This window comes from Triturus cristatus, chromosome 5_1 (genome assembly GCF_964204655.1).
Source record: "Triturus cristatus chromosome 5_1, aTriCri1.1, whole genome shotgun sequence".
NCBI lineage: Eukaryota > Metazoa > Chordata > Amphibia > Caudata > Salamandridae > Triturus > Triturus cristatus.
Genome location: NC_140587.1, coordinates 924,433,436 through 924,459,062, shown reverse-complemented (window position 1 = coordinate 924,459,062; position 25,627 = coordinate 924,433,436). Strand labels below are relative to the sequence as shown.

General features: G+C 33.3%; 32 non-coding genes across 32 annotated transcripts; all 32 read right to left on the bottom strand.

The window, feature by feature from the left end:
* Positions 1–397: 397 nt before the first annotated feature.
* TRNAI-AAU (transfer RNA isoleucine (anticodon AAU)) lies at positions 398–471 on the bottom strand. The gene has a single exon. It is a non-coding gene; the product is annotated as a tRNA-Ile (tRNA).
* Positions 472–994: 523 nt separating this feature from the next.
* On the bottom strand, positions 995–1,068 carry TRNAI-AAU (transfer RNA isoleucine (anticodon AAU)). Its single transcript has one exon. It is a non-coding gene; the product is annotated as a tRNA-Ile (tRNA).
* Positions 1,069–1,585: 517 nt separating this feature from the next.
* TRNAI-AAU (transfer RNA isoleucine (anticodon AAU)) lies at positions 1,586–1,659 on the bottom strand. Its single transcript has one exon. It is a non-coding gene; the product is annotated as a tRNA-Ile (tRNA).
* A 523-nt stretch (positions 1,660–2,182) lies between these two features.
* TRNAI-AAU (transfer RNA isoleucine (anticodon AAU)) lies at positions 2,183–2,256 on the bottom strand. Its single transcript has one exon. It is a non-coding gene; the product is annotated as a tRNA-Ile (tRNA).
* Positions 2,257–2,779: 523 nt separating this feature from the next.
* On the bottom strand, positions 2,780–2,853 carry TRNAI-AAU (transfer RNA isoleucine (anticodon AAU)). The gene has a single exon. It is a non-coding gene; the product is annotated as a tRNA-Ile (tRNA).
* Positions 2,854–3,376: 523 nt separating this feature from the next.
* TRNAI-AAU (transfer RNA isoleucine (anticodon AAU)) lies at positions 3,377–3,450 on the bottom strand. The gene has a single exon. It is a non-coding gene; the product is annotated as a tRNA-Ile (tRNA).
* Positions 3,451–4,823: 1,373 nt separating this feature from the next.
* On the bottom strand, positions 4,824–4,897 carry TRNAI-AAU (transfer RNA isoleucine (anticodon AAU)). The gene has a single exon. It is a non-coding gene; the product is annotated as a tRNA-Ile (tRNA).
* Positions 4,898–5,420: 523 nt separating this feature from the next.
* TRNAI-AAU (transfer RNA isoleucine (anticodon AAU)) lies at positions 5,421–5,494 on the bottom strand. Its single transcript has one exon. It is a non-coding gene; the product is annotated as a tRNA-Ile (tRNA).
* Positions 5,495–6,017: 523 nt separating this feature from the next.
* TRNAI-AAU (transfer RNA isoleucine (anticodon AAU)) lies at positions 6,018–6,091 on the bottom strand. Its single transcript has one exon. It is a non-coding gene; the product is annotated as a tRNA-Ile (tRNA).
* A 782-nt stretch (positions 6,092–6,873) lies between these two features.
* On the bottom strand, positions 6,874–6,947 carry TRNAI-AAU (transfer RNA isoleucine (anticodon AAU)). The gene has a single exon. It is a non-coding gene; the product is annotated as a tRNA-Ile (tRNA).
* Positions 6,948–7,470: 523 nt separating this feature from the next.
* On the bottom strand, positions 7,471–7,544 carry TRNAI-AAU (transfer RNA isoleucine (anticodon AAU)). Its single transcript has one exon. It is a non-coding gene; the product is annotated as a tRNA-Ile (tRNA).
* A 523-nt stretch (positions 7,545–8,067) lies between these two features.
* Positions 8,068–8,141, bottom strand: TRNAI-AAU (transfer RNA isoleucine (anticodon AAU)). The gene has a single exon. It is a non-coding gene; the product is annotated as a tRNA-Ile (tRNA).
* A 782-nt stretch (positions 8,142–8,923) lies between these two features.
* Positions 8,924–8,997, bottom strand: TRNAI-AAU (transfer RNA isoleucine (anticodon AAU)). The gene has a single exon. It is a non-coding gene; the product is annotated as a tRNA-Ile (tRNA).
* Positions 8,998–10,117: 1,120 nt separating this feature from the next.
* On the bottom strand, positions 10,118–10,191 carry TRNAI-AAU (transfer RNA isoleucine (anticodon AAU)). Its single transcript has one exon. It is a non-coding gene; the product is annotated as a tRNA-Ile (tRNA).
* Positions 10,192–10,714: 523 nt separating this feature from the next.
* TRNAI-AAU (transfer RNA isoleucine (anticodon AAU)) lies at positions 10,715–10,788 on the bottom strand. The gene has a single exon. It is a non-coding gene; the product is annotated as a tRNA-Ile (tRNA).
* Positions 10,789–12,161: 1,373 nt separating this feature from the next.
* TRNAI-AAU (transfer RNA isoleucine (anticodon AAU)) lies at positions 12,162–12,235 on the bottom strand. The gene has a single exon. It is a non-coding gene; the product is annotated as a tRNA-Ile (tRNA).
* A 523-nt stretch (positions 12,236–12,758) lies between these two features.
* Positions 12,759–12,832, bottom strand: TRNAI-AAU (transfer RNA isoleucine (anticodon AAU)). Its single transcript has one exon. It is a non-coding gene; the product is annotated as a tRNA-Ile (tRNA).
* A 523-nt stretch (positions 12,833–13,355) lies between these two features.
* TRNAI-AAU (transfer RNA isoleucine (anticodon AAU)) lies at positions 13,356–13,429 on the bottom strand. Its single transcript has one exon. It is a non-coding gene; the product is annotated as a tRNA-Ile (tRNA).
* A 782-nt stretch (positions 13,430–14,211) lies between these two features.
* On the bottom strand, positions 14,212–14,285 carry TRNAI-AAU (transfer RNA isoleucine (anticodon AAU)). The gene has a single exon. It is a non-coding gene; the product is annotated as a tRNA-Ile (tRNA).
* Positions 14,286–14,808: 523 nt separating this feature from the next.
* On the bottom strand, positions 14,809–14,882 carry TRNAI-AAU (transfer RNA isoleucine (anticodon AAU)). Its single transcript has one exon. It is a non-coding gene; the product is annotated as a tRNA-Ile (tRNA).
* Positions 14,883–15,405: 523 nt separating this feature from the next.
* TRNAI-AAU (transfer RNA isoleucine (anticodon AAU)) lies at positions 15,406–15,479 on the bottom strand. Its single transcript has one exon. It is a non-coding gene; the product is annotated as a tRNA-Ile (tRNA).
* A 782-nt stretch (positions 15,480–16,261) lies between these two features.
* TRNAI-AAU (transfer RNA isoleucine (anticodon AAU)) lies at positions 16,262–16,335 on the bottom strand. The gene has a single exon. It is a non-coding gene; the product is annotated as a tRNA-Ile (tRNA).
* Positions 16,336–16,858: 523 nt separating this feature from the next.
* Positions 16,859–16,932, bottom strand: TRNAI-AAU (transfer RNA isoleucine (anticodon AAU)). The gene has a single exon. It is a non-coding gene; the product is annotated as a tRNA-Ile (tRNA).
* A 517-nt stretch (positions 16,933–17,449) lies between these two features.
* Positions 17,450–17,523, bottom strand: TRNAI-AAU (transfer RNA isoleucine (anticodon AAU)). The gene has a single exon. It is a non-coding gene; the product is annotated as a tRNA-Ile (tRNA).
* A 523-nt stretch (positions 17,524–18,046) lies between these two features.
* On the bottom strand, positions 18,047–18,120 carry TRNAI-AAU (transfer RNA isoleucine (anticodon AAU)). The gene has a single exon. It is a non-coding gene; the product is annotated as a tRNA-Ile (tRNA).
* Positions 18,121–18,643: 523 nt separating this feature from the next.
* TRNAI-AAU (transfer RNA isoleucine (anticodon AAU)) lies at positions 18,644–18,717 on the bottom strand. The gene has a single exon. It is a non-coding gene; the product is annotated as a tRNA-Ile (tRNA).
* A 782-nt stretch (positions 18,718–19,499) lies between these two features.
* On the bottom strand, positions 19,500–19,573 carry TRNAI-AAU (transfer RNA isoleucine (anticodon AAU)). Its single transcript has one exon. It is a non-coding gene; the product is annotated as a tRNA-Ile (tRNA).
* A 523-nt stretch (positions 19,574–20,096) lies between these two features.
* TRNAI-AAU (transfer RNA isoleucine (anticodon AAU)) lies at positions 20,097–20,170 on the bottom strand. Its single transcript has one exon. It is a non-coding gene; the product is annotated as a tRNA-Ile (tRNA).
* Positions 20,171–21,543: 1,373 nt separating this feature from the next.
* On the bottom strand, positions 21,544–21,617 carry TRNAI-AAU (transfer RNA isoleucine (anticodon AAU)). The gene has a single exon. It is a non-coding gene; the product is annotated as a tRNA-Ile (tRNA).
* Positions 21,618–22,140: 523 nt separating this feature from the next.
* On the bottom strand, positions 22,141–22,214 carry TRNAI-AAU (transfer RNA isoleucine (anticodon AAU)). Its single transcript has one exon. It is a non-coding gene; the product is annotated as a tRNA-Ile (tRNA).
* Positions 22,215–22,737: 523 nt separating this feature from the next.
* On the bottom strand, positions 22,738–22,811 carry TRNAI-AAU (transfer RNA isoleucine (anticodon AAU)). The gene has a single exon. It is a non-coding gene; the product is annotated as a tRNA-Ile (tRNA).
* A 782-nt stretch (positions 22,812–23,593) lies between these two features.
* TRNAI-AAU (transfer RNA isoleucine (anticodon AAU)) lies at positions 23,594–23,667 on the bottom strand. Its single transcript has one exon. It is a non-coding gene; the product is annotated as a tRNA-Ile (tRNA).
* Positions 23,668–25,627: the final 1,960 nt, after the last annotated feature.

Sequence of the window (25,627 nt, the reverse complement as noted above, 5' to 3'; positions counted from 1 at the left end):
GGCATTTTTAACTTCATGTTCTAACAGAATCAGATAATAGGCTTACTATATTTATAGCATACTACTGAAGAAATAACAGATGATGAAGTGCTACTGATTGTTAATCCGAGATAGATGGAAATCTTATATTCAGCTGTTTACATTCATGGTGTCTTTAAGCATTATCAAAAAATCAAAACTAGACTTTCCTAAATTACTTGTAATAAATGGTAGATTAATTACTTAGTGTTAGAACTTTGAACCATTAATGGATGTTCAAGGCACTTTAACATTAATATATAATTCCACATCTATATCAAATTGATTCAACTAATCATTCTAGCAGCTCTTGCTCCAAAGAGATATACAGATAACAAAGAGACACAAGAAAAAGCATCTTTTATTGAACACAGAAACTTGGCCTGTACAGGGATCGAACCTGTGACCTTGGCGTTATTAGCACCACGCTCTAACCAACTGAGCTAACAGGCCGCCGTTTGTGCTGTGCTGGGGGACAAGCATATGCAGAACTGCTAATGTCAGTGAACCCCAGATAGTTTGAAAGCTTATTTTCAGCTGTTTACCCATAAGGTATATTTATATATTATCGACATGAAGAAACAAATATCACAAAAAAATCAATACAAATGAGATTTTCATTCTTAGTGTTAAAACGTAGAACCATTAATGTATGTTCTATGTGGTTTAGCAATAAATAACAGTTCATTATCTATATTAAATTAATTCATCTACTCATTCTATCAGCTCCTGCTCAAAGGAAATATAGAGATAAACATCAGACAGAAGAAAATGCTTGTAATAAATGAGAGATTTAGTTACTTAGTGTTAGAACTTACAACCATTAATGGATGTTCAAGGCACTTTAACATTAATATGTAATTCCACATCTATATCAAATTGATTCAACTAATGATTCTAGCAGCTCTTGCTCCAAAGAGATATACAGTTAACAAAGAGACACAAGAAAAAGCATCTTTTTTTTAACACAGAAACTTGGCCTGTACAGGGATCGAACCTGTGACCTTGGCGTTATTAGCACCACGCTCTAACCAACTGAGCTAACAGGCCACTGTTTGTGCTGGGCTGGGGGACAAGCATATGAAGAAGTGCTAATGTCAGTGAACCCCAGATAGTTTGAAAGGTTATTTTCAGCTGTTTACCCATAAGGTATATTTATATATTATCGACATGAAGAAACAAATATCACAAAAAAATCAATACAAATGAGATTTTCAATCTTAGTGTTAAAACTTAGAACCATTAATGTATTTTCCATGTGGTTTAGCAATAAATAACAGTTCATCATCTATATTAAATTAATTCCTCTACTCATTCTATCAGCTCCTGCTCAAAGGAAATATAGAGATAAACATCAGACAGAAGAAAATGCTTGTAATAAATGAGAGATTTAGTTACTTAGTGTTAGAACTTACAACCATTAATGGATGTTCAAGGCACTTTAACATTAATATATAATTCCACATCTATATCAAATTGATTCAACTACTAGCAGCTCTTGCTCCAAAGAGATATACAGTTAACAAAGAGACACAAGAAAAAGCATCTTTTTTTTAACACAGAAACTTGGCCTGTACAGGGATCGAACCTGTGACCTTGGCGTTATTAGCACCACGCTCTAACCAACTGAGCTAACAGGCCGCCGTTCGTGCTGTGCTGGGGGACAAGCATATGAAGAATTGCTAATGTCAGTGAACCCCAGATAGTTTGAAAGCTTATTTTCAGCTGTTTACCCATAAGGTATATTTATATATTATCGACATGAAGAAACAAATATCACAAAAAAATCAATACAAATGAGATTTTCATTCTTAGTGTTAAAACTTAGAACCATTAATGTATGTTCTATGTGGTTTAGCAATAAATAACAGTTCATCATCTATATTAAATTAATTCATCTACTCATTCTATCAGCTCCTGCTCAAAGGAAATATAGAGATAAACATCAGACAGAAGAAAATGCTTGTAATAAATGAGAGATTTAGTTACTTAGTGTTAGAACTTACAACCATTAATGGATGTTCAAGGCACTTTAACATTAATATATAATTCCACATCTATATCAAATTGATTCAACTAATGATTCTAGCAGCTCTTGCTCCAAAGAGATATACAGTTAACAAAGAGACACAAGAAAAAGCATCTTTTTTTTAACACAGAAACTTGGCCTGTACAGGGATCGAACCTGTGACCTTGGCGTTATTAGCACCACGCTCTAACCAACTGAGCTAACAGGCCGCCGTTCGTGCTGGGCTGGGGGACAAGCATATGAAGAATTGCTAATGTCAGTGAACCCCAGATAGTTTGAAAGCTTATTTTCAGCTGTTTACCCATAAGGTATATTTATATATTATCGACATGAAGAAACAAATATCACAAAAAAATCAATACAAATGAGATTTTCATTCTTAGTGTTAAAACTTAGAACCATTAATGTATTTTCTATGTGGTTTAGCAATAAATAACAGTTTATCATCTATATTAAATTAATTCATCTACTCATTCTATCAGCTTCTGCTCAAAGGAAATATAGAGATAAACATCAGACAGAAGGAAATGCTTGTAATAAATGAGAGATTTAGTTACTTAGTGTTAGAACTTACAACCATTAATGGATGTTCAAGGCACTTTAACATTAATATATAATTCCACATCTATATCAAATTGATTCAACTAATGATTCTAGCAGCTCTTGCTCCAAAGAGATATACAGATAACAAAGAGACAGAAGAAAAAGCATCTTTTATTTAACACAGAAACTTGGCCTGTACAGGGATCGAACCTGTGACCTTGGCGTTATTAGCACCACGCTCTAACCAACTGAGCTAACAGGCCGCCGTTCGTGCTGTGCTGGGGGACAAGCATATGCAGAACTGCTAATGTCAGTGAACCCCAGATAGTTTGAAAGCTTATTTTCAGCTGTTTACCCATAAGGTATATTTATATATTATCGACATGAAGAAACAAATATCACAAAAAAATCAATACAAATGAGATTTTCATTCTTAGTGTTAAAACTTAGAACCATTAATGTATGTTCTATGTGGTTTAGCAATAAATAACAGTTCATTATCTATATTAAATTAATTCATCTACTCATTCTATCAGCTCCTGCTCAAAGGAAATATAGAGATAAACATCAGACAGAAGAAAATGCTTGTAATAAATGAGAGATTTAGTTACTTAGTGTTAGAACTTACAACCATTAATGGATGTTCAAGGCACTTTAACATTAATATATAATTCCACATCTATATCAAATTGATTCAACTAATGATTCTAGCAGCTCTTGCTCCAAAGAGATATACAGTTAACAAAGAGACACAAGAAAAAGCATCTTTTTTTTAACACAGAAACTTGGCCTGTACAGGGATCGAACCTGTGACCTTGGCGTTATTAGCACCACGCTCTAACCAACTGAGCTAACAGGCCGCCGTTCGTGCTGGGCTGGGGGACAAGCATATGAAGAACTGCTAATGTCAGTGAACCCCAGATAGTTTGAAAGCTTATTTTCAGCTGTTTACCCATAAGGTATATTTATATATTATCGACATGAAGAAACAAATATCACAAAAAAATCAATACAAATGAGATTTTCATTCTTAGTGTTAAAACTTAGAACCATTAATGTATTTTCCATGTGGTTTAGCAATAAATAACAGTTCATCATCTATATTAAATTAATTCATCTACTCATTCTATCAGCTTCTGCTCAAAGGAAATATAGATTTAAACAAGATACAGAAGAAAATGCATTTATTTCAACATTAAAGCAGCGTTAAGTGTTTGCTTGGAGAGTGGTAGAAAGTATGTTCTTGGCATTTTTAACTTCATGTTCTAACAGAATCAGATAATAGGCTTACTATATTTATAGCATACTACTGAAGAAATAACAGATGATGAAGTGCTACTGATTGTTAATCCGAGATAGATGGAAATCTTATATTCAGCTGTTTACATTCATGGTGTCTTTAAGCATTATCAAAAAATCAAAACTAGACTTTCCTAAATTACTTGTAATAAATGGGAGATTAATTACTTAGTGTTAGAACTTTGAACCATTAATGGATGTTCAAGGCACTTTAACATTAATATATAATTCCACATCTATATCAAATTGATTCAACTAATCATTCTAGCAGCTCTTGCTCCAAAGAGATATACAGATAACAAAGAGACACAAGAAAAAGCATCTTTTATTGAACACAGAAACTTGGCCTGTACAGGGATCGAACCTGTGACCTTGGCGTTATTAACACCACGCTCTAACCAACTGAGCTAACAGGCCACTGTTTGTGCTGGGCTGGGGGACAAGCATATGAAGAAGTGCTAATGTCAGTGAACCCCAGATAGTTTGAAAGGTTATTTTCAGCTGTTTACCCATAAGGTATATTTATATATTATCGACATGAAGAAACAAATATCACAAAAAAATCAATACAAATGAGATTTTCAATCTTAGTGTTAAAACTTAGAACCATTAATGTATTTTCCATGTGGTTTAGCAATAAATAACAGTTCATCATCTATATTAAATTAATTCCTCTACTCATTCTTTCAGCTCCTGCTCAAAGGAAATATAGAGATAAACATCAGACAGAAGAAAATGCTTGTAATAAATGAGAGATTTAGTTACTTAGTGTTAGAACTTACAACCATTAATGGATGTTCAAGGCACTTTAACATTAATATATAATTCCACATCTATATCAAATTGATTCAACTACTAGCAGCTCTTGCTCCAAAGAGATATACAGTTAACAAAGAGACACAAGAAAAAGCATCTTTTTTTTAACACAGAAACTTGGCCTGTACAGGGATCGAACCTGTGACCTTGGCGTTATTAGCACCACGCTCTAACCAACTGAGCTAACAGGCCGCCGTTCGTGCTGTGCTGGGGGACAAGCATATGCAGAACTGCTAATGTCAGTGAACCCCAGATAGTTTGAAAGCTTATTTTCAGCTGTTTACCCATAAGGTATATTTATATATTATCGACATGAAGAAACAAATATCACAAAAAAATCAATACAAATGAGATTTTCATTCTTAGTGTTAAAACTTAGAACCATTAATGTATGTTCTATGTGGTTTAGCAATAAATAACAGTTCATCATCTATATTAAATTAATTCATCTACTCATTCTATCAGCTCCTGCTCAAAGGAAATATAGAGATAAACATCAGACAGAAGAAAATGCTTGTAATAAATGAGAGATTTAGTTACTTAGTGTTAGAACTTACAACCATTAATGGATGTTCAAGGCACTTTAACATTAATATATAATTCCACATCTATATCAAATTGATTCAACTAATGATTCTAGCAGCTCTTGCTCCAAAGAGATATACAGTTAACAAAGAGACACAAGAAAAAGCATCTTTTTTTTAACACAGAAACTTGGCCTGTACAGGGATCGAACCTGTGACCTTGGCGTTATTAGCACCACGCTCTAACCAACTGAGCTAACAGGCCGCCGTTTGTGCTGGGCTGGGGGACAAGCATATGAAGAATTGCTAATGTCAGTGAACCCCAGATAGTTTGAAAGCTTATTTTCAGCTGTTTACCCATAAGGTATATTTATATATTATCGACATGAAGAAACAAATATCACAAAAAAATCAATACAAATGAGATTTTCATTCTTAGTGTTAAAACTTAGAACCATTAATGTATTTTCTATGTGGTTTAGCAATAAATAACAGTTTATCATCTATATTAAATTAATTCATCTACTCATTCTATCAGCTTCTGCTCAAAGGAAATATAGAGATAAACATCAGACAGAAGGAAATGCTTGTAATAAATGAGAGATTTAGTTACTTAGTGTTAGAACTTACAACCATTAATGGATGTTCAAGGCACTTAAACATTAATATATAATTCCACATCTATATCAAATTGATTCAACTAATGATTCTAGCAGCTCTTGCTCCAAAGAGATATACAGATAACAAAGAGACAGAAGAAAAAGCATCTTTTATTTAACACAGAAACTTGGCCTGTACAGGGATCGAACCTGTGACCTTGGCGTTATTAGCACCACGCTCTAACCAACTGAGCTAACAGGCCGCTGTTCGTGCTGGGCTGGGGGACAAGCCTATGAAGAACTGCTAATGTCAGTGAACCCCAGATAGTTTGAAAGCTTATTTTCAGCTGTTTACCCATAAGGTATATTTATATATTATCGACATGAAGAAACAAATATCACAAAAAAATCAATACAAATGAGATTTTCATTCTTAGTGTTAAAACTTAGAACCATTAATGTATTTTCCATGTGGTTTAGCAATAAATAACAGTTCATCATCTATATTAAATTAATTCATCTACTCATTCTATCAGCTTCTGCTCAAAGGAAATATAGATTTAAACAAGATACAGAAGAAAATGCATTTATTTCAACATTAAAGCAGCGTTAAGTGTTTGCTTGGAGAGTGGTAGAAAGTATGTTCTTGGCATTTTTAACTTCATGTTCTAACAGAATCAGATAATAGGCTTACTATATTTATAGCATACTACTGAAGAAATAACAGATGATGAAGTGCTACTGATTGTTAATCCGAGATAGATGGAAATCTTATATTCAGCTGTTTACATTCATGGTGTCTTTAAGCATTATCAAAAAATCAAAACTAGACTTTCCTAAATTACTTGTAATAAATGGTAGATTAATTACTTAGTGTTAGAACTTTGAACCATTAATGGATGTTCAAGGCACTTTAACATTAATATATAATTCCACATCTATATCAAATTGATTCAACTAATCATTCTAGCAGCTCTTGCTCCAAAGAGATATACAGATAACAAAGAGACACAAGAAAAAGCATCTTTTATTTAACACAGAAACTTGGCCTGTACAGGGATCGAACCTGTGACCTTGGCGTTATTAGCACCACGCTCTAACCAACTGAGCTAACAGGCCGCCGTTCGTGCTGTGCTGGGGGACAAGCATATGCAGAACTGCTAATGTCAGTGAACCCCAGATAGTTTGAAAGCTTATTTTCAGCTGTTTACCCATAAGGTATATTTATATATTATCGACATGAAGAAACAAATATCACAAAAAAATCAATACAAATGAGATTTTCATTCTTAGTGTTAAAACGTAGAACCATTAATGTATGTTCTATGTGGTTTAGCAATAAATAACAGTTCATTATCTATATTAAATTAATTCATCTACTCATTCTATCAGCTCCTGCTCAAAGGAAATATAGAGATAAACATCAGACAGAAGAAAATGCTTGTAATAAATGAGAGATTTAGTTACTTAGTGTTAGAACTTACAACCATTAATGGATGTTCAAGGCACTTTAACATTAATATATAATTCCACATCTATATCAAATTGATTCAACTAATGATTCTAGCAGCTCTTGCTCCAAAGAGATATACAGTTAACAAAGAGACACAAGAAAAAGCATCTTTTTTTTAACACAGAAACTTGGCCTGTACAGGGATCGAACCTGTGACCTTGGCGTTATTAGCACCACGCTCTAACCAACTGAGCTAACAGGCCGCCGTTCGTGCTGGGCTGGGGGACAAGCATATGAAGAATTGCTAATGTCAGTGAACCCCAGATAGTTTGAAAGCTTATTTTCAGCTGTTTACCCATAAGGTATATTTATATATTATCGACATGAAGAAACAAATATCACAAAAAAATCAATACAAATGAGATTTTCATTCTTAGTGTTAAAACTTAGAACCATTAATGTATTTTCTATGTGGTTTAGCAATAAATAACAGTTTATCATCTATATTAAATTAATTCATCTACTCATTCTATCAGCTTCTGCTCAAAGGAAATATAGAGATAAACATCAGACAGAAGGAAATGCTTGTAATAAATGAGAGATTTAGTTACTTAGTGTTAGAACTTACAACCATTAATGGATGTTCAAGGCACTTAAACATTAATATATAATTCCACATCTATATCAAATTGATTCAACTAATGATTCTAGCAGCTCTTGCTCCAAAGAGATATACAGATAACAAAGAGACAGAAGAAAAAGCATCTTTTATTTAACACAGAAACTTGGCCTGTACAGGGATCGAACCTGTGACCTTGGCGTTATTAGCACCACGCTCTAACCAACTGAGCTAACAGGCCGCTGTTCGTGCTGGGCTGGGGGACAAGCCTATGAAGAACTGCTAATGTCAGTGAACCCCAGATAGTTTGAAAGCTTATTTTCAGCTGTTTACCCATAAGGTATATTTATATATTATCGACATGAAGAAACAAATATCACAAAAAAATCAATACAAATGAGATTTTCATTCTTAGTGTTAAAACTTAGAACCATTAATGTATTTTCCATGTGGTTTTGCAATAAATAACAGTTCATCATCTATATTAAATTAATTCATCTACTCATTCTATCAGCTTCTGCTCAAAGGAAATATAGATTTAAACAAGATACAGAAGAAAATGCATTTATTTCAACATTAAAGCAGCGTTAAGTGTTTGCTTGGAGAGTGGTAGAAAGTATGTTCTTGGCATTTTTAACTTCATGTTCTAACAGAATCAGATAATAGGCTTACTATATTTATAGCATACTACTGAAGAAATAACAGATGATGAAGTGCTACTGATTGTTAATCCGAGATAGATGGAAATCTTATATTCAGCTGTTTACATTCATGGTGTCTTTAAGCATTATCAAAAAATCAAAACTAGACTTTCCTAAATTACTTGTAATAAATGGTAGATTAATTACTTAGTGTTAGAACTTTGAACCATTAATGGATGTTCAAGGCACTTTAACATTAATATATAATTCCACATCTATATCAAATTGATTCAACTAATCATTCTAGCAGCTCTTGCTCCAAAGAGATATACAGATAACAAAGAGACACAAGAAAAAGCATCTTTTATTGAACACAGAAACTTGGCCTGTACAGGGATCGAACCTGTGACCTTGGCGTTATTAGCACCACGCTCTAACCAACTGAGCTAACAGGCCGCCGTTCGTGCTGTGCTGGGGGACAAGCATATGCAGAACTGCTAATGTCAGTGAACCCCAGATAGTTTGAAAGCTTATTTTCAGCTGTTTACCCATAAGGTATATTTATATATTATCGACATGAAGAAACAAATATCACAAAAAAATCAATACAAATGAGATTTTCATTCTTAGTGTTAAAACGTAGAACCATTAATGTATGTTCTATGTGGTTTAGCAATAAATAACAGTTCATTATCTATATTAAATTAATTCATCTACTCATTCTATCAGCTCCTGCTCAAAGGAAATATAGAGATAAACATCAGACAGAAGAAAATGCTTGTAATAAATGAGAGATTTAGTTACTTAGTGTTAGAACTTACAACCATTAATGGATGTTCAAGGCACTTTAACATTAATATATAATTCCACATCTATATCAAATTGATTCAACTAATGATTCTAGCAGCTCTTGCTCCAAAGAGATATACAGTTAACAAAGAGACACAAGAAAAAGCATCTTTTTTTTAACACAGAAACTTGGCCTGTACAGGGATCGAACCTGTGACCTTGGCATTATTAGCACCACGCTCTAACCAACTGAGCTAACAGGCCGCCGTTCGTGCTGGGCTGGGGGACAAGCATATGAAGAATTGCTAATGTCAGTGAACCCCAGATAGTTTGAAAGCTTATTTTCAGCTGTTTACCCATAAGGTATATTTATATATTATCGACATGAAGAAACAAATATCACAAAAAAATCAATACAAATGAGATTTTCATTCTTAGTGTTAAAACTTAGAACCATTAATGTATTTTCTATGTGGTTTATCAATAAATAACAGTTTATCATCTATATTAAATTAATTCATCTACTCATTCTATCAGCTTCTGCTCAAAGGAAATATAGAGATAAACATCAGACAGAAGAAAATGCTTGTAATAAATGAGAGATTTAGTTACTTAGTGTTAGAACTTACAACCATTAATGGATGTTCAAGGCACTTTAACATTAATATATAATTCCACATCTATATCAAATTGATTCAACTAATGATTCTAGCAGCTCTTGCTCCAAAGAGATATACAGATAACAAAGAGACAGAAGAAAAAGCATCTTTTATTTAACACAGAAACTTGGCCTGTACAGGGATCGAACCTGTGACCTTGGCGTTATTAGCACCACGCTCTAACCAACTGAGCTAACAGGCCGCCGTTCGTGCTGGGCTGGGGGACAAGCATATGAAGAATTGCTAATGTCAGTGAACCCCAGATAGTTTGAAAGCTTATTTTCAGCTGTTTACCCATAAGGTATATTTATATATTATCGACATGAAGAAACAAATATCACAAAAAAATCAATACAAATGAGATTTTCATTCTTAGTGTTAAAACTTAGAACCATTAATGTATTTTCTATGTGGTTTAGCAATAAATAACAGTTTATCATCTATATTAAATTAATTCATCTACTCATTCTATCAGCTTCTGCTCAAAGGAAATATAGAGATAAACATCAGACAGAAGAAAATGCTTGTAATAAATGAGAGATTTAGTTACTTAGTGTTAGAACTTACAACCATTAATGGATGTTCAAGGCACTTTAACATTAATATATAATTCCACATCTATATCAAATTGATTCAACTAATGATTCTAGCAGCTCTTGCTCCAAAGAGATATACAGATAACAAAGAGACAGAAGAAAAAGCATCTTTTATTTAACACAGAAACTTGGCCTGTACAGGGATCGAACCTGTGACCTTGGCGTTATTAGCACCACGCTCTAACCAACTGAGCTAACAGGCCGCCGTTCGTGCTGGGCTGGGGGACAAGCATATGAAGAACTGCTAATGTCAGTGAACCCCAGATAGTTTGAAAGCTTATTTTCAGCTGTTTACCCATAAGGTATATTTATATATTATCGACATGAAGAAACAAATATCACAAAAAAATCAATACAAATGAGATTTTCATTCTTAGTGTTAAAACTTAGAACCATTAATGTATTTTCCATGTGGTTTAGCAATAAATAACAGTTCATCATCTATATTAAATTAATTCATCTACTCATTCTATCAGCTTCTGCTCAAAGGAAATATAGATTTAAACAAGATACAGAAGAAAATGCATTTATTTCAACATTAAAGCAGCGTTAAGTGTTTGCTTGGAGAGTGGTAGAAAGTATGTTCTTGGCATTTTTAACTTCATGTTCTAACAGAATCAGATAATAGGCTTACTATATTTATAGCATACTACTGAAGAAATAACAGATGATGAAGTGCTACTGATTGTTAATCCGAGATAGATGGAAATCTTATATTCAGCTGTTTACATTCATGGTGTCTTTAAGCATTATCAAAAAATCAAAACTAGACTTTCCTAAATTACTTGTAATAAATGGGAGATTAATTACTTAGTGTTAGAACTTTGAACCATTAATGGATGTTCAAGGCACTTTAACATTAATATATAATTCCACATCTATATCAAATTGATTCAACTAATCATTCTAGCAGCTCTTGCTCCAAAGAGATATACAGATAACAAAGAGACACAAGAAAAAGCATCTTTTATTGAACACAGAAACTTGGCCTGTACAGGGATCGAACCTGTGACCTTGGCGTTATTAACACCACGCTCTAACCAACTGAGCTAACAGGCCACTGTTTGTGCTGGGCTGGGGGACAAGCATATGAAGAAGTGCTAATGTCAGTGAACCCCAGATAGTTTGAAAGGTTATTTTCAGCTGTTTACCCATAAGGTATATTTATATATTATCGACATGAAGAAACAAATATCACAAAAAAATCAATACAAATGAGATTTTCAATCTTAGTGTTAAAACTTAGAACCATTAATGTATTTTCCATGTGGTTTAGCAATAAATAACAGTTCATCATCTATATTAAATTAATTCCTCTACTCATTCTTTCAGCTCCTGCTCAAAGGAAATATAGAGATAAACATCAGACAGAAGAAAATGCTTGTAATAAATGAGAGATTTAGTTACTTAGTGTTAGAACTTACAACCATTAATGGATGTTCAAGGCACTTTAACATTAATATATAATTCCACATCTATATCAAATTGATTCAACTACTAGCAGCTCTTGCTCCAAAGAGATATACAGTTAACAAAGAGACACAAGAAAAAGCATCTTTTTTTTAACACAGAAACTTGGCCTGTACAGGGATCGAACCTGTGACCTTGGCGTTATTAGCACCACGCTCTAACCAACTGAGCTAACAGGCCGCCGTTCGTGCTGTGCTGGGGGACAAGCATATGCAGAACTGCTAATGTCAGTGAACCCCAGATAGTTTGAAAGCTTATTTTCAGCTGTTTACCCATAAGGTATATTTATATATTATCGACATGAAGAAACAAATATCACAAAAAAATCAATACAAATGAGATTTTCATTCTTAGTGTTAAAACTTAGAACCATTAATGTATGTTCTATGTGGTTTAGCAATAAATAACAGTTCATCATCTATATTAAATTAATTCATCTACTCATTCTATCAGCTCCTGCTCAAAGGAAATATAGAGATAAACATCAGACAGAAGAAAATGCTTGTAATAAATGAGAGATTTAGTTACTTAGTGTTAGAACTTACAACCATTAATGGATGTTCAAGGCACTTTAACATTAATATATAATTCCACATCTATATCAAATTGATTCAACTAATGATTCTAGCAGCTCTTGCTCCAAAGAGATATACAGTTAACAAAGAGACACAAGAAAAAGCATCTTTTTTTTAACACAGAAACTTGGCCTGTACAGGGATCGAACCTGTGACCTTGGCGTTATTAGCACCACGCTCTAACCAACTGAGCTAACAGGCCGCCGTTTGTGCTGGGCTGGGGGACAAGCATATGAAGAATTGCTAATGTCAGTGAACCCCAGATAGTTTGAAAGCTTATTTTCAGCTGTTTACCCATAAGGTATATTTATATATTATCGACATGAAGAAACAAATATCACAAAAAAATCAATACAAATGAGATTTTCATTCTTAGTGTTAAAACTTAGAACCATTAATGTATTTTCTATGTGGTTTAGCAATAAATAACAGTTTATCATCTATATTAAATTAATTCATCTACTCATTCTATCAGCTTCTGCTCAAAGGAAATATAGAGATAAACATCAGACAGAAGGAAATGCTTGTAATAAATGAGAGATTTTGTTACTTAGTGTTAGAACTTACAACCATTAATGGATGTTCAAGGCACTTAAACATTAATATATAATTCCACATCTATATCAAATTGATTCAACTAATGATTCTAGCAGCTCTTGCTCCAAAGAGATATACAGATAACAAAGAGACAGAAGAAAAAGCATCTTTTATTTAACACAGAAACTTGGCCTGTACAGGGATCGAACCTGTGACCTTGGCGTTATTAGCACCACGCTCTAACCAACTGAGCTAACAGGCCGCTGTTCGTGCTGGGCTGGGGGACAAGCCTATGAAGAACTGCTAATGTCAGTGAACCCCAGATAGTTTGAAAGCTTATTTTCAGCTGTTTACCCATAAGGTATATTTATATATTATCGACATGAAGAAACAAATATCACAAAAAAATCAATACAAATGAGATTTTCATTCTTAGTGTTAAAACTTAGAACCATTAATGTATTTTCCATGTGGTTTAGCAATAAATAACAGTTCATCATCTATATTAAATTAATTCATCTACTCATTCTATCAGCTTCTGCTCAAAGGAAATATAGATTTAAACAAGATACAGAAGAAAATGCATTTATTTCAACATTAAAGCAGCGTTAAGTGTTTGCTTGGAGAGTGGTAGAAAGTATGTTCTTGGCATTTTTAACTTCATGTTCTAACAGAATCAGATAATAGGCTTACTATATTTATAGCATACTACTGAAGAAATAACAGATGATGAAGTGCTACTGATTGTTAATCCGAGATAGATGGAAATCTTATATTCAGCTGTTTACATTCATGGTGTCTTTAAGCATTATCAAAAAATCAAAACTAGACTTTCCTAAATTACTTGTAATAAATGGTAGATTAATTACTTAGTGTTAGAACTTTGAACCATTAATGGATGTTCAAGGCACTTTAACATTAATATATAATTCCACATCTATATCAAATTGATTCAACTAATCATTCTAGCAGCTCTTGCTCCAAAGAGATATACAGATAACAAAGAGACACAAGAAAAAGCATCTTTTATTGAACACAGAAACTTGGCCTGTACAGGGATCGAACCTGTGACCTTGGCGTTATTAGCACCACGCTCTAACCAACTGAGCTAACAGGCCGCCGTTCGTGCTGTGCTGGGGGACAAGCATATGCAGAACTGCTAATGTCAGTGAACCCCAGATAGTTTGAAAGCTTATTTTCAGCTGTTTACCCATAAGGTATATTTATATATTATCGACATGAAGAAACAAATATCACAAAAAAATCAATACAAATGAGATTTTCATTCTTAGTGTTAAAACGTAGAACCATTAATGTATGTTCTATGTGGTTTAGCAATAAATAACAGTTCATTATCTATATTAAATTAATTCATCTACTCATTCTATCAGCTCCTGCTCAAAGGAAATATAGAGATAAACATCAGACAGAAGAAAATGCTTGTAATAAATGAGAGATTTAGTTACTTAGTGTTAGAACTTACAACCATTAATGGATGTTCAAGGCACTTTAACATTAATATATAATTCCACATCTATATCAAATTGATTCAACTAATGATTCTAGCAGCTCTTGCTCCAAAGAGATATACAGTTAACAAAGAGACACAAGAAAAAGCATCTTTTTTTTAACACAGAAACTTGGCCTGTACAGGGATCGAACCTGTGACCTTGGCGTTATTAGCACCACGCTCTAACCAACTGAGCTAACAGGCCGCCGTTCGTGCTGGGCTGGGGGACAAGCATATGAAGAATTGCTAATGTCAGTGAACCCCAGATAGTTTGAAAGCTTATTTTCAGCTGTTTACCCATAAGGTATATTTATATATTATCGACATGAAGAAACAAATATCACAAAAAAATCAATACAAATGAGATTTTCATTCTTAGTGTTAAAACTTAGAACCATTAATGTATTTTCTATGTGGTTTAGCAATAAATAACAGTTTATCATCTATATTAAATTAATTCATCTACTCATTCTATCAGCTTCTGCTCAAAGGAAATATAGAGATAAACATCAGACAGAAGGAAATGCTTGTAATAAATGAGAGATTTAGTTACTTAGTGTTAGAACTTACAACCATTAATGGATGTTCAAGGCACTTAAACATTAATATATAATTCCACATCTATATCAAATTGATTCAACTAATGATTCTAGCAGCTCTTGCTCCAAAGAGATATACAGATAACAAAGAGACAGAAGAAAAAGCATCTTTTATTTAACACAGAAACTTGGCCTGTACAGGGATCGAACCTGTGACCTTGGCGTTATTAGCACCACGCTCTAACCAACTGAGCTAACAGGCCGCTGTTCGTGCTGGGCTGGGGGACAAGCCTATGAAGAACTGCTAATGTCAGTGAACCCCAGATAGTTTGAAAGCTTATTTTCAGCTGTTTACCCATAAGGTATATTTATATATTATCGACATGAAGAAACAAATATCACAAAAAAATCAATACAAATGAGATTTTCATTCTTAGTGTTAAAACTTAGAACCATTAATGTATTTTCCATGTGGTTTTGCAATAAATAACAGTTCATCATCTATATTAAATTAATTCATCTACTCATTCTATCAGCTTCTGCTCAAAGGAAATATAGATTTAAACAAGATACAGAAGAAAATGCATTTATTTCAACATTAAAGCAGCGTTAAGTGTTTGCTTGGAGAGTGGTAGAAAGTATGTTCTTGGCATTTTTAACTTCATGTTCTAACAGAATCAGATAATAGGCTTACTATATTTATAGCATACTACTGAAGAAATAACAGATGATGAAGTGCTACTGATTGTTAATCCGAGATAGATGGAAATCTTATATTCAGCTGTTTACATTCATGGTGTCTTTAAGCATTATCAAAAAATCAAAACTAGACTTTCCTAAATTACTTGTAATAAATGGTAGATTAATTACTTAGTGTTAGAACTTTGAACCATTAATGGATGTTCAAGGCACTTTAACATTAATATATAATTCCACATCTATATCAAATTGATTCAACTAATCATTCTAGCAGCTCTTGCTCCAAAGAGATATACAGATAACAAAGAGACACAAGAAAAAGCATCTTTTATTGAACACAGAAACTTGGCCTGTACAGGGATCGAACCTGTGACCTTGGCGTTATTAGCACCACGCTCTAACCAACTGAGCTAACAGGCCGCCGTTCGTGCTGTGCTGGGGGACAAGCATATGCAGAACTGCTAATGTCAGTGAACCCCAGATAGTTTGAAAGCTTATTTTCAGCTGTTTACCCATAAGGTATATTTATATATTATCGACATGAAGAAACAAATATCACAAAAAAATCAATACAAATGAGATTTTCATTCTTAGTGTTAAAACGTAGAACCATTAATGTATGTTCTATGTGGTTTAGCAATAAATAACAGTTCATTATCTATATTAAATTAATTCATCTACTCATTCTATCAGCTCCTGCTCAAAGGAAATATAGAGATAAACATCAGACAGAAGAAAATGCTTGTAATAAATGAGAGATTTAGTTACTTAGTGTTAGAACTTACAACCATTAATGGATGTTCAAGGCACTTTAACATTAATATGTAATTCCACATCTATATCAAATTGATTCAACTAATGATTCTAGCAGCTCTTGCTCCAAAGAGATATACAGTTAACAAAGAGACACAAGAAAAAGCATCTTTTTTTTAACACAGAAACTTGGCCTGTACAGGGATCGAACCTGTGACCTTGGCGTTATTAGCACCACGCTCTAACCAACTGAGCTAACAGGCCACTGTTTGTGCTGGGCTGGGGGACAAGCATATGAAGAAGTGCTAATGTCAGTGAACCCCAGATAGTTTGAAAGGTTATTTTCAGCTGTTTACCCATAAGGTATATTTATATATTATCGACATGAAGAAACAAATATCACAAAAAAATCAATACAAATGAGATTTTCAATCTTAGTGTTAAAACTTAGAACCATTAATGTATTTTCCATGTGGTTTAGCAATAAATAACAGTTCATCATCTATATTAAATTAATTCCTCTACTCATTCTATCAGCTCCTGCTCAAAGGAAATATAGAGATAAACATCAGACAGAAGAAAATGCTTGTAATAAATGAGAGATTTAGTTACTTAGTGTTAGAACTTACAACCATTAATGGATGTTCAAGGCACTTTAACATTAATATATAATTCCACATCTATATCAAATTGATTCAACTACTAGCAGCTCTTGCTCCAAAGAGATATACAGTTAACAAAGAGACACAAGAAAAAGCATCTTTTTTTTAACACAGAAACTTGGCCTGTACAGGGATCGAACCTGTGACCTTGGCGTTATTAGCACCACGCTCTAACCAACTGAGCTAACAGGCCGCCGTTCGTGCTGTGCTGGGGGACAAGCATATGCAGAACTGCTAATGTCAGTGAACCCCAGATAGTTTGAAAGCTTATTTTCAGCTGTTTACCCATAAGGTATATTTATATATTATCGACATGAAGAAACAAATATCACAAAAAAATCAATACAAATGAGATTTTCATTCTTAGTGTTAAAACTTAGAACCATTAATGTATGTTCTATGTGGTTTAGCAATAAATAACAGTTCATCATCTATATTAAATTAATTCATCTACTCATTCTATCAGCTCCTGCTCAAAGGAAATATAGAGATAAACATCAGACAGAAGAAAATGCTTGTAATAAATGAGAGATTTAGTTACTTAGTGTTAGAACTTACAACCATTAATGGATGTTCAAGGCACTTTAACATTAATATATAATTCCACATCTATATCAAATTGATTCAACTAATGATTCTAGCAGCTCTTGCTCCAAAGAGATATACAGTTAACAAAGAGACACAAGAAAAAGCATCTTTTTTTTAACACAGAAACTTGGCCTGTACAGGGATCGAACCTGTGACCTTGGCGTTATTAGCACCACGCTCTAACCAACTGAGCTAACAGGCCGCCGTTCGTGCTGGGCTGGGGGACAAGCATATGAAGAATTGCTAATGTCAGTGAACCCCAGATAGTTTGAAAGCTTATTTTCAGCTGTTTACCCATAAGGTATATTTATATATTATCGACATGAAGAAACAAATATCACAAAAAAATCAATACAAATGAGATTTTCATTCTTAGTGTTAAAACTTAGAACCATTAATGTATTTTCTATGTGGTTTAGCAATAAATAACAGTTTATCATCTATATTAAATTAATTCATCTACTCATTCTATCAGCTTCTGCTCAAAGGAAATATAGAGATAAACATCAGACAGAAGGAAATGCTTGTAATAAATGAGAGATTTAGTTACTTAGTGTTAGAACTTACAACCATTAATGGATGTTCAAGGCACTTTAACATTAATATATAATTCCACATCTATATCAAATTGATTCAACTAATGATTCTAGCAGCTCTTGCTCCAAAGAGATATACAGATAACAAAGAGACAGAAGAAAAAGCATCTTTTATTTAACACAGAAACTTGGCCTGTACAGGGATCGAACCTGTGACCTTGGCGTTATTAGCACCACGCTCTAACCAACTGAGCTAACAGGCCGCTGTTCGTGCTGGGCTGGGGGACAAGCCTATGAAGAACTGCTAATGTCAGTGAACCCCAGATAGTTTGAAAGCTTATTTTCAGCTGTTTACCCATAAGGTATATTTATATATTATCGACATGAAGAAACAAATATCACAAAAAAATCAATACAAATGAGATTTTCATTCTTAGTGTTAAAACTTAGAACCATTAATGTATTTTCCATGTGGTTTAGCAATAAATAACAGTTCATCATCTATATTAAATTAATTCATCTACTCATTCTATCAGCTTCTGCTCAAAGGAAATATAGATTTAAACAAGATACAGAAGAAAATGCATTTATTTCAACATTAAAGCAGCGTTAAGTGTTTGCTTGGAGAGTGGTAGAAAGTATGTTCTTGGCATTTTTAACTTCATGTTCTAACAGAATCAGATAATAGGCTTACTATATTTATAGCATACTACTGAAGAAATAACAGATGATGAAGTGCTACTGATTGTTAATCCGAGATAGATGGAAATCTTATATTCAGCTGTTTACATTCATGGTGTCTTTAAGCATTATCAAAAAATCAAAACTAGACTTTCCTAAATTACTTGTAATAAATGGGAGATTAATTACTTAGTGTTAGAACTTTGAACCATTAATGGATGTTCAAGGCACTTTAACATTAATATATAATTCCACATCTATATCAAATTGATTCAACTAATCATTCTAGCAGCTCTTGCTCCAAAGAGATATACAGATAACAAAGAGACACAAGAAAAAGCATCTTTTATTGAACACAGAAACTTGGCCTGTACAGGGATCGAACCTGTGACCTTGGCGTTATTAGCACCACGCTCTAACCAACTGAGCTAACAGGCCGCCGTTCGTGCTGTGCTGGGGGACAAGCATATGCAGAACTGCTAATGTCAGTGAACCCCAGATAGTTTGAAAGCTTATTTTCAGCTGTTTACCCATAAGGTATATTTATATATTATCGACATGAAGAAACAAATATCACAAAAAAATCAATACAAATGAGATTTTCATTCTTAGTGTTAAAACTTAGAACCATTAATGTATGTTCTATGTGGTTTAGCAATAAATAACAGTTCATTATCTATATTAAATTAATTCATCTACTCATTCTATCAGCTCCTGCTCAAAGGAAATATAGAGATAAACATCAGACAGAAGAAAATGCTTGTAATAAATGAGAGATTTAGTTACTTAGTGTTAGAACTTACAACCATTAATGGATGTTCAAGGCACTTTAACATTAATATATAATTCCACATCTATATCAAATTGATTCAACTAATGATTCTAGCAGCTCTTGCTCCAAAGAGATATACAGTTAACAAAGAGACACAAGAAAAAGCATCTTTTTTTTAACACAGAAACTTGGCCTGTACAGGGATCGAACCTGTGACCTTGGCGTTATTAGCACCACGCTCTAACCAACTGAGCTAACAGGCCGCCGTTCGTGCTGGGCTGGGGGACAAGCATATGAAGAACTGCTAATGTCAGTGAACCCCAGATAGTTTGAAAGCTTATTTTCAGCTGTTTACCCATAAGGTATATTTATATATTATCGACATGAAGAAACAAATATCACAAAAAAATCAATACAAATGAGATTTTCATTCTTAGTGTTAAAACTTAGAACCATTAATGTATTTTCCATGTGGTTTAGCAATAAATAACAGTTCATCATCTATATTAAATTAATTCATCTACTCATTCTATCAGCTTCTGCTCAAAGGAAATATAGATTTAAACAAGATACAGAAGAAAATGCATTTATTTCAACATTAAAGCAGCGTTAAGTGTTTGCTTGGAGAGTGGTAGAAAGTATGTTCTTGGCATTTTTAACTTCATGTTCTAACAGAATCAGATAATAGGCTTACTATATTTATAGCATACTACTGAAGAAATAACAGATGATGAAGTGCTACTGATTGTTAATCCGAGATAGATGGAAATCTTATATTCAGCTGTTTACATTCATGGTGTCTTTAAGCATTATCAAAAAATCAAAACTAGACTTTCCTAAATTACTTGTAATAAATGGGAGATTAATTACTTAGTGTTAGAACTTTGAACCATTAATGGATGTTCAAGGCACTTTAACATTAATATATAATTCCACATCTATATCAAATTGATTCAACTAATCATTCTAGCAGCTCTTGCTCCAAAGAGATATACAGATAACAAAGAGACACAAGAAAAAGCATCTTTTATTGAACACAGAAACTTGGCCTGTACAGGGATCGAACCTGTGACCTTGGCGTTATTAACACCACGCTCTAACCAACTGAGCTAACAGGCCACTGTTTGTGCTGGGCTGGGGGACAAGCATATGAAGAAGTGCTAATGTCAGTGAACCCCAGATAGTTTGAAAGGTTATTTTCAGCTGTTTACCCATAAGGTATATTTATATATTATCGACATGAAGAAACAAATATCACAAAAAAATCAATACAAATGAGATTTTCAATCTTAGTGTTAAAACTTAGAACCATTAATGTATTTTCCATGTGGTTTAGCAATAAATAACAGTTCATCATCTATATTAAATTAATTCCTCTACTCATTCTTTCAGCTCCTGCTCAAAGGAAATATAGAGATAAACATCAGACAGAAGAAAATGCTTGTAATAAATGAGAGATTTAGTTACTTAGTGTTAGAACTTACAACCATTAATGGATGTTCAAGGCACTTTAACATTAATATATAATTCCACATCTATATCAAATTGATTCAACTACTAGCAGCTCTTGCTCCAAAGAGATATACAGTTAACAAAGAGACACAAGAAAAAGCATCTTTTTTTTAACACAGAAACTTGGCCTGTACAGGGATCGAACCTGTGACCTTGGCGTTATTAGCACCACGCTCTAACCAACTGAGCTAACAGGCCGCCGTTCGTGCTGTGCTGGGGGACAAGCATATGCAGAACTGCTAATGTCAGTGAACCCCAGATAGTTTGAAAGCTTATTTTCAGCTGTTTACCCATAAGGTATATTTATATATTATCGACATGAAGAAACAAATATCACAAAAAAATCAATACAAATGAGATTTTCATTCTTAGTGTTAAAACTTAGAACCATTAATGTATGTTCTATGTGGTTTAGCAATAAATAACAGTTCATCATCTATATTAAATTAATTCATCTACTCATTCTATCAGCTCCTGCTCAAAGGAAATATAGAGATAAACATCAGACAGAAGAAAATGCTTGTAATAAATGAGAGATTTAGTTACTTAGTGTTAGAACTTACAACCATTAATGGATGTTCAAGGCACTTTAACATTAATATTTAATTCCACATCTATATCAAATTGATTCAACTAATGATTCTAGCAGCTCTTGCTCCAAAGAGATATACAGTTAACAAAGAGACACAAGAAAAAGCATCTTTTTTTTAACACAGAAACTTGGCCTGTACAGGGATCGAACCTGTGACCTTGGCGTTATTAGCACCACGCTCTAACCAACTGAGCTAACAGGCCGCCGTTTGTGCTGGGCTGGGGGACAAGCATATGAAGAATTGCTAATGTCAGTGAACCCCAGATAGTTTGAAAGCTTATTTTCAGCTGTTTACCCATAAGGTATATTTATATATTATCGACATGAAGAAACAAATATCACAAAAAAATCAATACAAATGAGATTTTCATTCTTAGTGTTAAAACTTAGAACCATTAATGTATTTTCTATGTGGTTTAGCAATAAATAACAGTTTATCATCTATATTAAATTAATTCATCTACTCATTCTATCAGCTTCTGCTCAAAGGAAATATAGAGATAAACATCAGACAGAAGGAAATGCTTGTAATAAATGAGAGATTTAGTTACTTAGTGTTAGAACTTACAACCATTAATGGATGTTCAAGGCACTTAAACATTAATATATAATTCCACATCTATATCAAATTGATTCAACTAATGATTCTAGCAGCTCTTGCTCCAAAGAGATATACAGATAACAAAGAGACAGAAGAAAAAGCATCTTTTATTTAACACAGAAACTTGGCCTGTACAGGGATCGAACCTGTGACCTTGGCGTTATTAGCACCACGCTCTAACCAACTGAGCTAACAGGCCGCTGTTCGTGCTGGGCTGGGGGACAAGCCTATGAAGAACTGCTAATGTCAGTGAACCCCAGATAGTTTGAAAGCTTATTTTCAGCTGTTTACCCATAAGGTATATTTATATATTATCGACATGAAGAAACAAATATCACAAAAAAATCAATACAAATGAGATTTTCATTCTTAGTGTTAAAACTTAGAACCATTAATGTATTTTCCATGTGGTTTAGCAATAAATAACAGTTCATCATCTATATTAAATTAATTCATCTACTCATTCTATCAGCTTCTGCTCAAAGGAAATATAGATTTAAACAAGATACAGAAGAAAATGCATTTATTTCAACATTAAAGCAGCGTTAAGTGTTTGCTTGGAGAGTGGTAGAAAGTATGTTCTTGGCATTTTTAACTTCATGTTCTAACAGAATCAGATAATAGGCTTACTATATTTATAGCATACTACTGAAGAAATAACAGATGATGAAGTGCTACTGATTGTTAATCCGAGATAGATGGAAATCTTATATTCAGCTGTTTACATTCATGGTGTCTTTAAGCATTATCAAAAAATCAAAACTAGACTTTCCTAAATTACTTGTAATAAATGGTAGATTAATTACTTAGTGTTAGAACTTTGAACCATTAATGGATGTTCAAGGCACTTTAACATTAATATATAATTCCACATCTATATCAAATTGATTCAACTAATCATTCTAGCAGCTCTTGCTCCAAAGAGATATACAGATAACAAAGAGACACAAGAAAAAGCATCTTTTATTTAACACAGAAACTTGGCCTGTACAGGGATCGAACCTGTGACCTTGGCGTTATTAGCACCACGCTCTAACCAACTGAGCTAACAGGCCGCCGTTCGTGCTGTGCTGGGGGACAAGCATATGCAGAACTGCTAATGTCAGTGAACCCCAGATAGTTTGAAAGCTTATTTTCAGCTGTTTACCCATAAGGTATATTTATATATTATCGACATGAAGAAACAAATATCACAAAAAAATCAATACAAATGAGATTTTCATTCTTAGTGTTAAAACGTAGAACCATTAATGTATGTTCTATGTGGTTTAGCAATAAATAACAGTTCATTATCTATATTAAATTAATTCATCTACTCATTCTATCAGCTCCTGCTCAAAGGAAATATAGAGATAAACATCAGACAGAAGAAAATGCTTGTAATAAATGAGAGATTTAGTTACTTAGTGTTAGAACTTACAACCATTAATGGATGTTCAAGGCACTTTAACATTAATATATAATTCCACATCTATATCAAATTGATTCAACTAATGATTCTAGCAGCTCTTGCTCCAAAGAGATATACAGTTAACAAAGAGACACAAGAAAAAGCATCTTTTTTTTAACACAGAAACTTGGCCTGTACAGGGATCGAACCTGTGACCTTGGAGTTATTAGCACCACGCTCTAACCAACTGAGCTAACAGGCCGCCGTTCGTGCTGGGCTGGGGGACAAGCATATGAAGAATTGCGAATGTCAGTGAACCCCAGATAGTTTGAAAGCTTATTTTCAGCTGTTTACCCATAAGGTATATTTATATATTATCGACATGAAGAAACAAATATCACAAAAAAATCAATACAAATGAGATTTTCATTCTTAGTGTTAAAACTTAGAACCATTAATGTATTTTCTATGTGGTTTAGCAATAAATAACAGTTTATCATCTATATTAAATTAATTCATCTACTCATTCTATCAGCTTCTGCTCAAAGGAAATATAGAGATAAACATCAGACAGAAGGAAATGCTTGTAATAAATGAGAGATTTAGTTACTTAGTGTTAGAACTTACAACCATTAATGGATGTTCAAGGCACTTAAACATTAATATATAATTCCACATCTATATCAAATTGATTCAACTAATGATTCTAGCAGCTCTTGCTCCAAAGAGATATACAGATAACAAAGAGACAGAAGAAAAAGCATCTTTTATTTAACACAGAAACTTGGCCTGTACAGGGATTGAACCTGTGACCTTGGCGTTATTAGCACCACGCTCTAACCAACTGAGCTAACAGGCCGCTGTTCGTGCTGGGCTGGGGGACAAGCCTATGAAGAACTGCTAATGTCAGTGAACCCCAGATAGTTTGAAAGCTTATTTTCAGCTGTTTACCCATAAGGTATATTTATATATTATCGACATGAAGAAACAAATATCACAAAAAAATCAATACAAATGAGATTTTCATTCTTAGTGTTAAAACTTAGAACCATTAATGTATTTTCCATGTGGTTTTGCAATAAATAACAGTTCATCATCTATATTAAATTAATTCATCTACTCATTCTATCAGCTTCTGCTCAAAGGAAATATAGATTTAAACAAGATACAGAAGAAAATGCATTTATTTCAACATTAAAGCAGCGTTAAGTGTTTGCTTGGAGAGTGGTAGAAAGTATGTTCTTGGCATTTTTAACTTCATGTTCTAACAGAATCAGATAATAGGCTTACTATATTTATAGCATACTACTGAAGAAATAACAGATGATGAAGTGCTACTGATTGTTAATCCGAGATAGATGGAAATCTTATATTCAGCTGTTTACATTCATGGTGTCTTTAAGCATTATCAAAAAATCAAAACTAGACTTTCCTAAATTACTTGTAATAAATGGTAGATTAATTACTTAGTGTTAGAACTTTGAACCATTAATGGATGTTCAAGGCACTTTAACATTAATATATAATTCCACATCTATATCAAATTGATTCAACTAATCATTCTAGCAGCTCTTGCTCCAAAGAGATATACAGATAACAAAGAGACACAAGAAAAAGCATCTTTT